General features: G+C 35.4%; 1 protein-coding gene across 6 annotated transcripts in view; it reads left to right on the forward strand.

The window, feature by feature from the left end:
• pros (homeobox protein prospero) overlaps window positions 1-13,549 on the forward strand; it is a 333,848-nt gene that overhangs the window by 61,696 nt on the left and 258,603 nt on the right. For 5 of the 6 annotated variants that reach the window (XM_069828355.1, XM_069828357.1, XM_069828359.1 and 2 more), the window contains exon 2: window positions 13,406-13,548. The gene's annotated coding sequence lies outside the window, so the exon portion shown is untranslated. Of the gene's footprint in view, window positions 1-1,086; window positions 1,218-13,405; window position 13,549 lie in introns of those variants that run through there. The other variant, XM_069828356.1, reaches the window with a different exon arrangement.

Genomic DNA, 13,549 nt, shown 5'->3' on the forward strand with positions numbered 1-13,549 from the left:
GAAGCAAAGGGGTATAAGTGCACTTAAGTTATTTGTGAGAAAATGTGGTTGAAAGTACTTAAGATTTCGTAAATTCCGTGAAATTTTTATTTCAATTTTAGTATGTGGTGTGGTTAATAGATGTATCCCTTTGCCACTAAAATTTTAAACGTTTTAACTTGCCTTGGATGCACTTAACTCATAATTATGCTTAGAAATGTCACTTGCACCCCTTTGCTTCTGACCCCCTCACATGCTAAGAGATTTGAAACTGCGTTTTTACAAATGCCTGCACCAAAGCCTGCTGTTATAGCCTACAAAAGGAAAATAGTTTTTTTCTTCTTCTTTGACATTGATTCTGGAACCAACTTGCCTTTAATTTCACTCCATTTGAAACTATGAATTCATGTAGGCCTAATGGTGTAAATTAGTGTCTGAAATTATTTCTGATTTTCCTAACGGTACTCCCATGATCTGGGGTCGGCACGGAGCAGGGACTGTAAGAGGATGACAACAAAGTTGCATCCTTGGCGGGATTCTATTCACACTCGGGCTTCTACGCATCGTTAAATCTGCGCTTTAACAGCTGCGTACATTAGAGCTCGTAGAATAGGAAGCAAGATATTCTTGCTCGCTGACGTAGTCTCTACATATTATAACCAGTCCGCTTATCTTTGTGCCTAATTTAAAATTACGAATTCAAATAATCGCATCAACAGTGTTTGAAATGTTTCCAAAGTTGACTTCCTTTTTCCTGTAAAATCCGATTCTTGACTTTTATCTTATCGCTCCCGTTATGAAAAGGACATAAATCTACAAAAACAAACACAAAAATGAAAACAATCCACATCCGTCTGCATCATTATTGCATCGCTAAACCGCATTTATCTCATTCTTCTCAAGACGGTGTCGAGTAGTGAGGTGGGGGAGGGGTACGATAGCGGCTGGCGTGCCGGGGTAGATAGCGACCCGGGTCACATGGCCTTCGAGGGGCGTGCGCCGGGATCCGCCCCCAACTCCCAGGAAACCTAAGAAAAGGCCGGCATCGCATGACGGGGGGCGTAGCCTTCATCTCAAGCAGCACACTCTTCTCCTCTCAACGCCGCTTTCTTCATTCCAGTGCAACAATTTACATTGTGATATTGTAAGTGCACCAGCGGCTTGCCGATTATCCTATCTATAGTGTTCAAGAAAATAGTTGTTGGACTACAAACATTATAGATGCAATGTTAATTAAGGTAACATATTCTATATTTTAGTATTGCTAAGACATTACAACAAAATATAATAGGCTTTCTGCGGAGTGAAGTGTTGTGATTTTATGTTCAGAATTCAATCCCCTATGTAGAATATCTGGTTGATTGTTTGATAGTTAATGTTCAGAAATTTTCTATAACTTATTCAGTACATCAAAACTTGATAATAGGCAGGTTTAGGCCTATCTAAAAATTACGCTTGATTAAAATTTGAATTATTATTCCAATAATAATAATAATAATAATAATAATAATAATAATAATAATAATAATAATAATATATTTTTTTAAATTATGGTTTATTTAACGACGCTCGCAACTGCAGAGGATATATCAGCGTCGCCGGTGTGCCGGAATTTTGTCCCGCAGGAGTTATTTTACATGCCAGTAAATCTACTGACATGAGCCTGTCGCATTTAAACACACTTAAATGCCTTCGACCTCGGCCGGGATTGAACCCGCAACCTCGAGCATAGAAGGCCAGCGCTATAGCGACTACGCTACCGAGGCCGAATAATAATAATAAATAATAATAATAATAATAATAAATCAAGACTTTGTAGATCATTAATATTATAATATTACACCTAGGCGACTATTTCAGCTAATAATAGGACCTAGTGAAATAAAAAAAAAATAATATTTATTCAACTAACTTATAAATAATTATTATCTAACACCGATTAATATGAGTCCTATATTTTATATTGATCTCTTTTGAGATGAGCCAATTTAAACAAAAGGCTTCCAGCAAAGTAGTAGGCCTATGCCATTTTCGTTCTCTAGAAGTACGACCTACCTCCAGGAGGAAGTTAAACCTGTAAAACAGAGAATATCATTGAATAAAATATTACAAACTCAAGGCCAGACATCAGAAAACAAATAAAAAGTAGGCTATTTTAAAAGTTTAGAGTTTGCTATAATAATGGCCCTAGTTTGTCTATCTAACGTTTCAAGTTTCGAGTTGTGTGTAGGCTAGGTATAATTGTATTTTTAATTTATGTAACACAAATGTTTTAGAATTCAACTTAGGAGCCACCGGCATGGCTCAGTCGGTTAAGGCTCTTGCCTGCCAGTCTGAAGTTGCGATCGGGCGCGAGTTCGATCCCCGCTTGGGCTGATTACCTCATTGGGTTTTTTCCGAGGTTTCCCCCAACCGTAATGTGAATGCAAGTTAATCTATGGCGAATCCTCGGCCTCATCTCGCCAAATATCATCTCGCTATCACCAATGTCATCGATGCTAAATAATCTAGTAGTTGATACAGCGTCGTTAAATAACCAACTAAAATTTAAAAAAAAAATCAACTTAGGTTAGGCCTAACTTATATTTGGTTCAGTTCCCTTTTTATTCAGCTGTTTTCTAGGGCTCTATATTGTTTATTCCTAAAATTAAATTAATATCCTTTCAACCACCTAATCTTAAAACAGCGCTAACACATCACACACACACAGACACATATAGAGCAATGGACATTTCCAACAGATCGCCCTCAGTTATGTTCCTCATACTCTCTAATCCCCATAAAACTAAATCAATTTACGCGGAGATTCTTGTAGAACATGTAAAAAGTAGAAAATTAGTTTTGCTATGGAATATATGATGACAGCAAATGGTAAAAACATTACAAAGAATTTTGAGATGATAGATTGGGCTATAAGGTTAAAGCTCAGGCTTTTCGTCCACTGAAGTAGAACCAAAAAAAAAGTGAAATTAAATTATGTTAATAAGAGGAAACATCGAGAATTAAATAAAAACATCTGCGTGAGGTATGAGGAACTTACTGAATTGAAATATTATTATTATTATTATTATTATTATTATTATTATTATTATTAGGCTCTATTATTATTATTATTATTATTATTATTATTATTATTATTATTATTATTATTATTATTATTATTATTATTGCTACTATTGCTACTACAACTACTATCAGCAAGGCTAGCCTACTTGTTGAATGTTTTATATTAATGCGCAACCTGCAACACTTGTGGGAAATTTAATTTCTATTGCTGCAGTTCTTTTTTACAGTGTTTTTATTTTGGTTAGTCATCCGAACTCACATAGGTTTATAAGAAAAGGAAGGCAGCTTCTGTTTCTGAAGTTATAAAAATCAGTTAAATATAGCTATTATCGTTCCCATTGATATCTTCATTTCTTACGATAGGATATTTTAATATAGCCTACATAATTAATCCATTTATGGCAATGCATTTTTCTGCCCTACACTATAGCAGACTGCCAGATAATCAAACCGTAGTTGACACCCCTGGCATGGAATACTAGTACGTCGCAAGGAATACTGAAAACAAAAGTCTGGTTGCGGATATGAGCGAGATTCAGCAGAGATGGTGTTGTGAACTTTGGTAATAAGGATGTGTAGGCTCATGAAAATCCCCATGCAGTTTAAGAAACAAGGCATCAGCACTGATTCTCAATCAATTTATGGGCAGGCGTTCTTGGTAATAGATTAATAGGGCCATACGTGCTACCACAGAGATTAACTGGAGATCGTTATCAGGACTTTCTTATTAACGTGTTAAAATAAATTTCAAAGAGTGCGTGATTCCTTTCGTCGAAGGGCAGAGGAATCCATTGCCATGAATGGACGTCACAGTGAGCACCTCCTATGAACAAGTGTTCAGATCTCAGATCTCAGTGTTGTAGGACCTTTATTTATTAGACATTATTTTCTTGTTTTGATGCGCACTAGCACCTCCTAAAATATCGGATACTTATTTTAACACCCTGTATCTGAAAGTAAAATAAAATGTCACGTACGTTCTTTTGCAGAAGTTTTCATGGTCATTAAAAAAAAAACGTTGCTTTAAATAAGTATAGTTTAAGCAAATTAATTGCTCACGACAGCTTCTTCCTCCTTTTTATCCCAACGATTATGTAGCCTACTAGATATCAAAATGCGTTTAAGTTATTTGTAGAAAAATGCCTTGTAGATATACAGGATCTACCAGAAGTTTAAGGACACTCCTTCGAAGCAGATGCTTCACTCCTGTTCTTATAGTCTACTTATGCGAAATCCTCTGATGTTTATAAAGGAACCAAATATCTGTGAAAAATAAGGTTTTTTTACTGCAAATCCAATCTCTCTATCTTTAAAACTGTAATTTATATAACAATTTTTTCCGTTATGAAAAAAATTAATTACTCCAGAATGAATGTATTTAGATCAATGAATTTTGGGATAGAGTTAGATATTATCTCCAGTCATTCTTCCAGATCCCAATAATCTTTTACTTCACGTCCACACTCCTGAATCCGACCCATTTTCACTAATCTTTCCTAACAATTTCTTAGACAAATGGAGGGAATAAGCTGATTGACCAGTATTAACAACTCCCAATGTTATTATGTGAGTGGCAGTGGCGGTCCCGGCTCAATTTGCTGCAAATTTCAAACTCAATAGAATTTTAGAAAATGGCAATTTTTCCTAAAGAAAATAAAGAAAAAAATCTGGATTTTAATGCGTGAACGAGGTGTCACAATTTGTTAAACAAAAAGTAATATTTGCACAAGCAGTATTTAAGATATTTCTAACTCTATCTCAAAATTCATTAATCTAAGTACATTTATTCTGGAGTAATCATTTTTGTAATTTTTCAATAAGTTTTCATAGCAGAAAAGAAGTTATATAATCCGCAGTTTGAAAGATAGAGAGATTGGCTTTGCAGCAAAAATAATTTTTCACAGGCATTTGGTCTCTTTATAAATATCAGGGGATTTCACAAAGTATAAGGACAGGAATGAAATAGGTCTATCTCTTTCGAAGTGTCCTTAACCTCCTGGTAGAACCTGTATGATAAATGTAACTTACAGAAAAATTATATGCAATTAAGTTTACATAATTTACTTACTACAGAGAAAAGCAATAAAAATTACTTGTTATGTCCTAAAATAAATTTATTGATTTGAGTATATAAGTTACATGTCACAATTTCATACCGACAATATCCTTTACATTCAAATTAAAAAAAATTAGGATATTGCTTGAACCTAAATCTGGACCTCAAAGGCTTTCGGTTAAGACAGCACTACCTAAACAGGAAATAGTTACTTACTCACTGGCTTTTAAGGAACCCGGAGGTTCATTTCCGCCCTCACATAAGCCCGCCATTGGTCCCTATCCTGAGCAAGATTAATCCAGTCTCTACCATCATATCCCACCTCCCTCAAATCCATTTTTACATTATCCTCCCATCTATGTCTCGGCCTCCCCAAAGGTCTTTTTCCCTCCGGCCTCCCAACTAACACTCTATATGCATTTCTGGATTCGCCCATACGTGCTACATGCCCTGCCCATCTCAAACGTCTGAATTTAATGTTCCTAACTATGTCAGGTGAAGAATACAATGCGTGCAGTTCTGTGTTGTGTAACTTTCTCCATTCTCTTGTAACTTCATCCCTCTTAGCCCCAAATATTTTCCTAAGCACCTTATTCTCAAACACCCTTCACCTAAGTTCCTTTCTCAAAGTGAGAGTCCAAGTTTAACAACCATATAGAACAACTTGTAATATAACTGTTTTATAAATTCTAACTTTCAGATTTTTTGACAGCAGACTGGATGATAAAAGCTTCTCAACCGAATAATAGCAGGCATTTCCCATGTTTATTCTGAGTTTAATTTCCTCTTGAGTATCATTTATATTTGTTACTGTTGCTCCCAAGTATTTGAATTTTTCCACCTCTTCAAAAGATAAATTTCCTATTTGTATATTTCCATGTCGCCTAAACATGAAATAAAGGACATAGTTAAGATTATAGGCTTGTAACTTCAGTCTTTTCCAAGAATCGTACCCAAGTAGTTAGAAGCTTGAGACTTGAAAATAAAGATTTAATAGGCCTATTGTAGTATTATATTTTCCAGACTCCGTAGTAATAAACGTTCATGATTTTTCCATGTTATCTTAAGAATCGTGTGCGTAATTGCGTGGACCAAGTCATGAATCGGGGCAGAGATGCGGAAACGCAATCCGTCTGTTGATTGCGAGCTAACAGGTCGTCTAGCCTAGAGGACAGCATAGTGCAGGACTAGACCACCAATAGTGACCCCGAACATCGCACGGCGTGGCATCAATGTAACGCTATTGTAAACAACACATTGACTGGAATACATCCAGTACAGACCAGGATCAGTTGTTGCAAATTGTGATCGACACTCCCCCCTTCCGACCTCCCACACCAGTTCTAGCGCATTATGGCCGGAGAATTAGCTCATCGATCCATCATCGTTCCATAAACACAACAAAGTTAGCTGCATCATTTCCATTCCAACAACACTGACCGGTAAAGTGACCGCAGCGTCCACAGGTCAATATCATGATACGGCCACCACGTGCTCATTCGGAGGGCCACATGCGACTCTGTCCGTCGCGCGACTCGAATTCGTTCCCTTCTGATCACACACAGCTTGGCGCCACAGTCACAATTACGACTGAACTCAGCTCTCCGACGAACGAATATTTCAATTACAAGTATTTATTTAACATTCCTTTAAAACAAAAGATACTAATCATTAAACTTACATGATGTCCTGATGATATGGTGACAACAGAGCACTTGTGGAATGAGAAGGGCTATATAAATAGCCTACAAGTAATCGGATAAATCCTGTTACAGCTACTTTGCCACCACAAATTTCTTATAATCTTCTCTGACTCGAAATTATAGTATTTATTCTTTTATCTGTGTCGAACTTAACTCGTCATCATATCCAACGGAAATAAGGAATAACTGACTGCCTGTTCCAGTTCTATATTAAGATATATAATCAATCAACTTTAATTTCAGCCTATAGCACCTGCAATCTATAGGTCCTAAGCTATTGAAATGACTGTTCAAAAATTCAAGAAATTAACTTCTAGAAAGAGGACTTGTAAACAATCAGAATTTTTTTTTTTTGCATAGTTTTATAAAAGATCGTAGGTCTTCCAAATTATGTAGGCTACTTGTTATAGTTTGGTCAAAGTGCAAAGAGAGATTAAGTTCTAGTATAAAGAGAAAGTTCAAGCATAGCACGTAATACCTATTACATTACTAATTATTCTTCCGTAGCCACTGAAACACTAGTTTCACATCCTCGCTTAATATTACACTAATAGAAACCGAAACGGAGAGTACTTCGTACACGTAGAAGTTATGATTTCGCTTGTTTATTGTTAAGATGCCGTTTAGAAATATTTAATTTCAAGACAGTTAATAGTTATTAACTGTCTTTGCTAAGTGGAAGGAAGAGTTAATGAATTTAGTTAATTTCTAGGATTTGTAACGATCCAAACGATGAGGTCACTTTTCTTTCCTCGACTTGTTCTTTTTACAGAAGAAGAAAAAGAAGAAGAAGAAGAAGAAGAAGAAGATAGATTGATAAAGTGGAATCAAAACTCTTTCAAATAATCTATCATTGCTTTCTCCTTTACTTAGAACCACTTTACTGTAATTATGGTATATGGAACCAAAAGACAGTCTTGTTTTGTGAGACTTTGTTTCACACATCAACTTCCCATTGAGTAAGGTGTATTCTTCCTCTGATTCTGCTTGTGTCTAAATGCCAAATCACGTCCAATCTTCGAAACGTTGTGAAATATTTTCAACAATAATGCATAAATTAGGCTATTTCAAACAAATCTCTTGTGAATAATTAAAACCATTTGACATTAAAAATTTTACCTTGTCCGCTGTTTTCTTATTCAGAGATATAGGCCTACGGTGTAGTTCTATTTTTTTTAATTCCTTTTCACACTATTCTGCAAATCATTTTCTTCATTCTCAGGAGTCCATTTTTTCTACTCAGAAAATCGTTCAGATGTGTCAGTACATATAGCTCAAACTTACATTCACATTACAACAAATACGACTCCTGAAGAATTCAGAATCTGAATCATTCTTTTAAATTCAGTCTATCTGACTGTATTTCCTCAAATATCATTTTGTTAATGTTATGTAATATGTAACTGTCTAAGAAGGTGAAATCCAACTCGCGATATGTCTGCGGAAATGAATATGTAATATTGCAGAAGTTACTTTCTTTGCAAATTTATTATTATTATTATTATTATTATTATTATTATTATTATTATTATTATTATTATTATTATTATTATTACTGTAGGACATACCTCATAGGTTCATAAGCAACACTGGACATTCACCAGTAGCGAAACACCTTGATCATGTGGCTGATATGGCACAAGGCCAAAAAAATTATCACTGGGAGATTTTGAAGATTTTGTTATTTGCTGTAATTTTTTAAGCTATACACATCCAATACATTTTATAGCCTACACCGCAATTTGTGCGCCACATCATTTTTCAAAAATTATTACTGCAAATTATTGCGTGTAGGCTATAAAATTGGCTATCCTTTTTCCTTCACTTTTAATCTCCCTTTCTTTATTATCTTCCATCACTTATTCCATTTTTCGCTTTTCGTTCAATTGTAATTCTCATTATTTCTTTTGGTCGTTCGTTGTTTCCACCTTTCTTTTTTATTCGGTCTTTTGCTTGTTACGCCTATTTCCGTAATGTCTTTTTTTCATGCTTAATATTCGGTTATTCCTTTTATTGTTCCCTTTTCTCGTTTTGGCGCGTCATCACGACTTCAGGCTTAATATGCGACAACACGGAACATAGACAATCATCTAAAAACATAAGCGGATCTCGATCCCACGACCGCGGCCTCCACGCGCAGTTAACTGACTTGTACAGTACATCACAGCCAGCATTAAATGTTCACGTTTCTGAAAGTTCTTACATTAGGCCTCAGCATATGTATGTCTGAATTATACGTAACTTGTACAAGGAAGGCAGTCAATTTCAACAATCAATAATAACATGGGTTTTGTATATTCACAATTGACAGTTTACATAATAGGTGGCCTTAATTAACATCACCTGAGAATCTTGAAATATCTGTGTTTAAGCCCATATATCTACAATCGAATAGCTAGAAGAACTGAAAACATTTCTGAGGCTGCTTTTAAATGCGTTTAACTTATCTGAATTAGACACACGAGAGGTTTTGGGATTTAATGCCATTTAAATAAAACATCCCGACCTCTTCTATCCAATCCAAGCCAATTATTTCATCAGAGCTGGAAATTAATGACGGACTTGACCACTCTGTAAAGAGCCGGACAGAGTTTGCAGTCATGGCAACAACGATCGCTGCTTTGAGGCCTTGACTTATTGCGCGCGGAGGTACTGGAGTTACTCAAAGATTTGTTCTTATTTCTATACAAATCCCAGTGATGTAAGAGAGAGTAGTTCAAAGATTCTTTCAGATCCTACTGTTCTACCTAATCCATCACCAATTATATACGCAAGGTTTGTTAAAATGATCTCTATTAAAACAACAAACATTGCAATAAGATGAATATGAGCATAACCATAACGTTAATCATCACTCGAAGTTTCCATACCCCTAGCGGGGTTTATTTTAAAGTCATATTCTTGGCATTTTACGACCTACACTACAACATATAACGTATATAGTGAACTTACTTTACGAAAGGTCAGCACCACTCCGGGCCCCATCTATGAAAACAGAAGAACATCGTGTTTACATAAAACAAATATCCATGCCCTAGGCGGGTTCTAATCCAAGAGAGTGGTTTCCATACAACGTGAAAGCTATGTGTTTCAACCGTTGCCGTTGCGTACATGTTGGCATTATAATAATGTCGATAACGATAACAATAACGATCATAATCTATATTCAAGGATTCCGCTCTGGTTGCAAGTTCCGTCTTCACTCGTTATGAAGATTATATTGTTAAATTGCAAATTCTCCAGTAGCAGGACTCAATGAGCATGTGGTCTGTAATCGTCGTATTTTTCACGAACTGACATATCTCATGCAAATCTGATTTTCAAGTAGAAGCTTCCCGTGAAGCAGGTTTGAATAATTTCAAGGGAAAAATTGTTTCGGGGCCGATTAACGAAGGTATCGTGTGTAGTTCCTGGGGTAGCTCAGTCGATAGAGCATTCGTGCGCTAAGCGAAGGGTCCCGGGATCGATACGCGGCCCCAGAACAATTTTTCCCTTGAAAAAAAATTACATATCTCAGTTTCTCTAACTTTTCAGGAGAGCAATTTCAAACTTTCGCTCTCCTTCCCGACGGTTAGTACATAAGTCATAATGTTTAACACACAATTTTGTTTACATGTGTAACCAAATGACTCCTTTACAGTTACGTAGAAATAATTTGTTTTATTATAAAAAGAAAAATATCTCGTAAAAATGTTATGATTTGAGATACGTCACTTTGTAAAAATATGAAATAATTTTATCTGGTAGTTACATCACTTAGAAATGTACTGAAATTAATATATTTCAATCAATAAATCCATCAAAATGCAATATATGCAACATTATAAACAGTCTATGTATTTAAGAAAACAATCATAAATGAAGTAGCGAACTATATTTGAATTGTCAACATAAAAATAAGATATTTACGACTATTTTATAGAACAATGAAAATTACCTTTGAGGAAAAACGTATAAGCATAAAGGACAATATTATTTAAGTGACAATATTATTTAAGTATAAGTATCAACTACTAAGTATTTTAAGTACGTCTATGTTACTTACTTACAAATGGCTTTTAAGGAACCCGGAGGTTCATTGCCGCTCTCACGTAAGTCCGTCATCGGTCCCTATCCTGAGCAAGATTAATCAAGTCCCTGGCATCAAATTCAACCTTCCTCGAATTCATGTTAATATTATTCTCCCATCTACATCTCGACCTCCAAAAAAGGTCTTTTTCTCTCAGGTCTCCCCGTATGCACGTTTGGATTCACCCGTATGTGCTACATGCCCTGCCTAACTCAAACATTTGGATTTAATGTTCCTAATTATGTTAAGTGAAGAATAACTTACAATGCGTGTATTTTACGTTGTGTAACTTTCTCCATTCTCCTGTGATTTCATCCTCTTAGCCACATATAATTTCCTAAGTACCTTACTCTCGAATACTCTTAACCTCTGTTCTTCTCTGAAAGTGGGAGTACAAATTTCACAACCATACAGAACAACCGGTAATATATTGTAACTGTTTTATAAATTTTAACTTTCAGATTTTTTTAGAGCAGATTGAATGACAAAAGCTTATCAAGCTTTAATAACAGGCATTTCCCACATTTATTCTGCGTTTAATTTTCTATCGAGTGTTATTTATATTTGTTATTGTTGCTCCAAGATATTGTAATTTGTCCACTTTTCAAAGGATAATTTTCCAATTTTTATATTTCCATTTCGTACTATGTTCTAATCACGAGACATCATCATATACTTTGTTTTTTCGGGAGTTTACTTCCAAACCTATCTCCTTACTTGCCTCAAGTAAAATTTCCGTGTTTTTTTCTAATAATTTGTGGATTTTCTCCTAACATATTCACGTCATCCGCATACCTAAACAAGCAGCTGAAGCAACCCGTTCAATTCGAAACTCTCTCTGTTTTCCTGGACTTTTCTAATGGCATATTCTAGAACAAAGTTAAAAAGTAGACCTACAAGTATAAACATAAACTACCGATAGTCTGAATTGTTAGTAGTACAGTCAACATAAAAGTATATGATATTTCAAAGCTAGCTTAATAGAAAGAGAAAATGGCCTCTGAGAAAATGTTCTTAAATTCCAATGGCCAAGATTTTTTTAAGAACCATTTATGTTGAGTAGCACATAAACAATTCCGAACATTTTGTTGGAGACGCTTTAGTTATATTTTTTTGTTTTGTAGCAAATAACTGTCAAAGTGTTAACTATGTCTGAGCTAAAGGGATGACTTATAAACTGCAAATAAAGCATAGCGAAATTGTAATGGACCATTGACTGAAATACGATCCGCTGGGTAAATCGTACCAGTATTGACTCGAATTTCTTCAAAGTGCTGTATCTTGAGTTACGTCAGTTCGTAATGAATCTAACTCTGTGAGAATGAGATACACCAAGACCGTAGAAAACAAGGGTTAAAATGAAGTTATTACCACAATTCAATAAAAACTTATAGCAAGTAATATAAAGTATACACATTCAAACTAAATTATATGTCAATCTCCATTAAACTATGGTATTCACTTAACTTTAACCCTTGCTTTCTCCGTTTTTAATAAATGGCGCTTGGCCCACTATGGCTCTGAACCCTTCAAATGCTTAGAACTGCCCTACCGCTGCAGATTGAAAGACGCCTATTAGAGAAATTGTGGATCTTGTCACGAAGAAGACAGTGGTGGTGATAACTAAATAATCTAGATTTTTGGATACGTGAATTCGTAAAAAATACTACGATGTGACACAACTCCACCGCTTAAACAATGCAGGGATAAATATACAACATACCAGACACGCAGCTTGTTTAAATGGAAGACAGATAAATCTCCACTTCCTGCAGGAAATCGAATCAGCGTCCATTTCATTTATAACTGAAAAGGATTTATAATATTAGTAATAGCACTAAAATGATAGGCCTAGTAATATTATTTTAGCATTATTATTATTATTATTATTATTATTATTATTATTTTATGTGCGTAATTCCCGGATAAATTGACTCTTAGATAATGAAAAACAACAAAATCCGTCAAATAACTTAGAAAAAATCTCTGTGCACTCGGTATTAGTGATTAGTAGAGCTCGGAATTTTAGGTGCTAAAAGTTAAGAATGACACTGAGTGTAGATGAATAGACGTGGTACCCGTAAGGAGGGTTTTAAGCCTAGTTCACAAGAGTCCGATATATAGGCCCTAATAATAGACAACAGAGTCACAAGAACTGGGTAATGAATCTTGTAAACAATGTGCTAATTTGTAAGCGGTATTTAAGAGGATTAGAGACCTTTAACGGTACCAAAAGGAAAATACTGAATGACAAGAATGACGTGTCAAAGAAGTGGGGGCATGACTTTTGTTTTATAAACTATACCGAGGAACAATATTAACTTTTAGCACCTAAAATTCCGGGCTGTAATGATTAGTGTTTACACGCATTACCACGAAAATCTCTGATTCGATTCTTTGCAGCGTCACAGTAGTCTTCTTTCTATTTATTACCTTACTTAGCATAACTGTAAAGTGCTAAATATATGCAAGTTATATATTCTGAACCAGATGAGACACAATTAGTCATGCATTTTGATATTTTGTCGCCAGGTCGAGCTGCTGGAGCCGCTATTTGTTACTACGACGACGACAACGACGAAGATTCACGAGCCCAAATCAGTTCGCGGACCACGCGGAGTATACCATCCGCCCATAAGCCACTCGGAGGTCTGGTCCGGCAACAGAAGCTCCAGG

This window comes from Periplaneta americana, chromosome 6 (genome assembly GCF_040183065.1).
Source record: "Periplaneta americana isolate PAMFEO1 chromosome 6, P.americana_PAMFEO1_priV1, whole genome shotgun sequence".
In the NCBI taxonomy this organism is placed as follows: Eukaryota; Metazoa; Arthropoda; class Insecta; order Blattodea; family Blattidae; genus Periplaneta; species Periplaneta americana.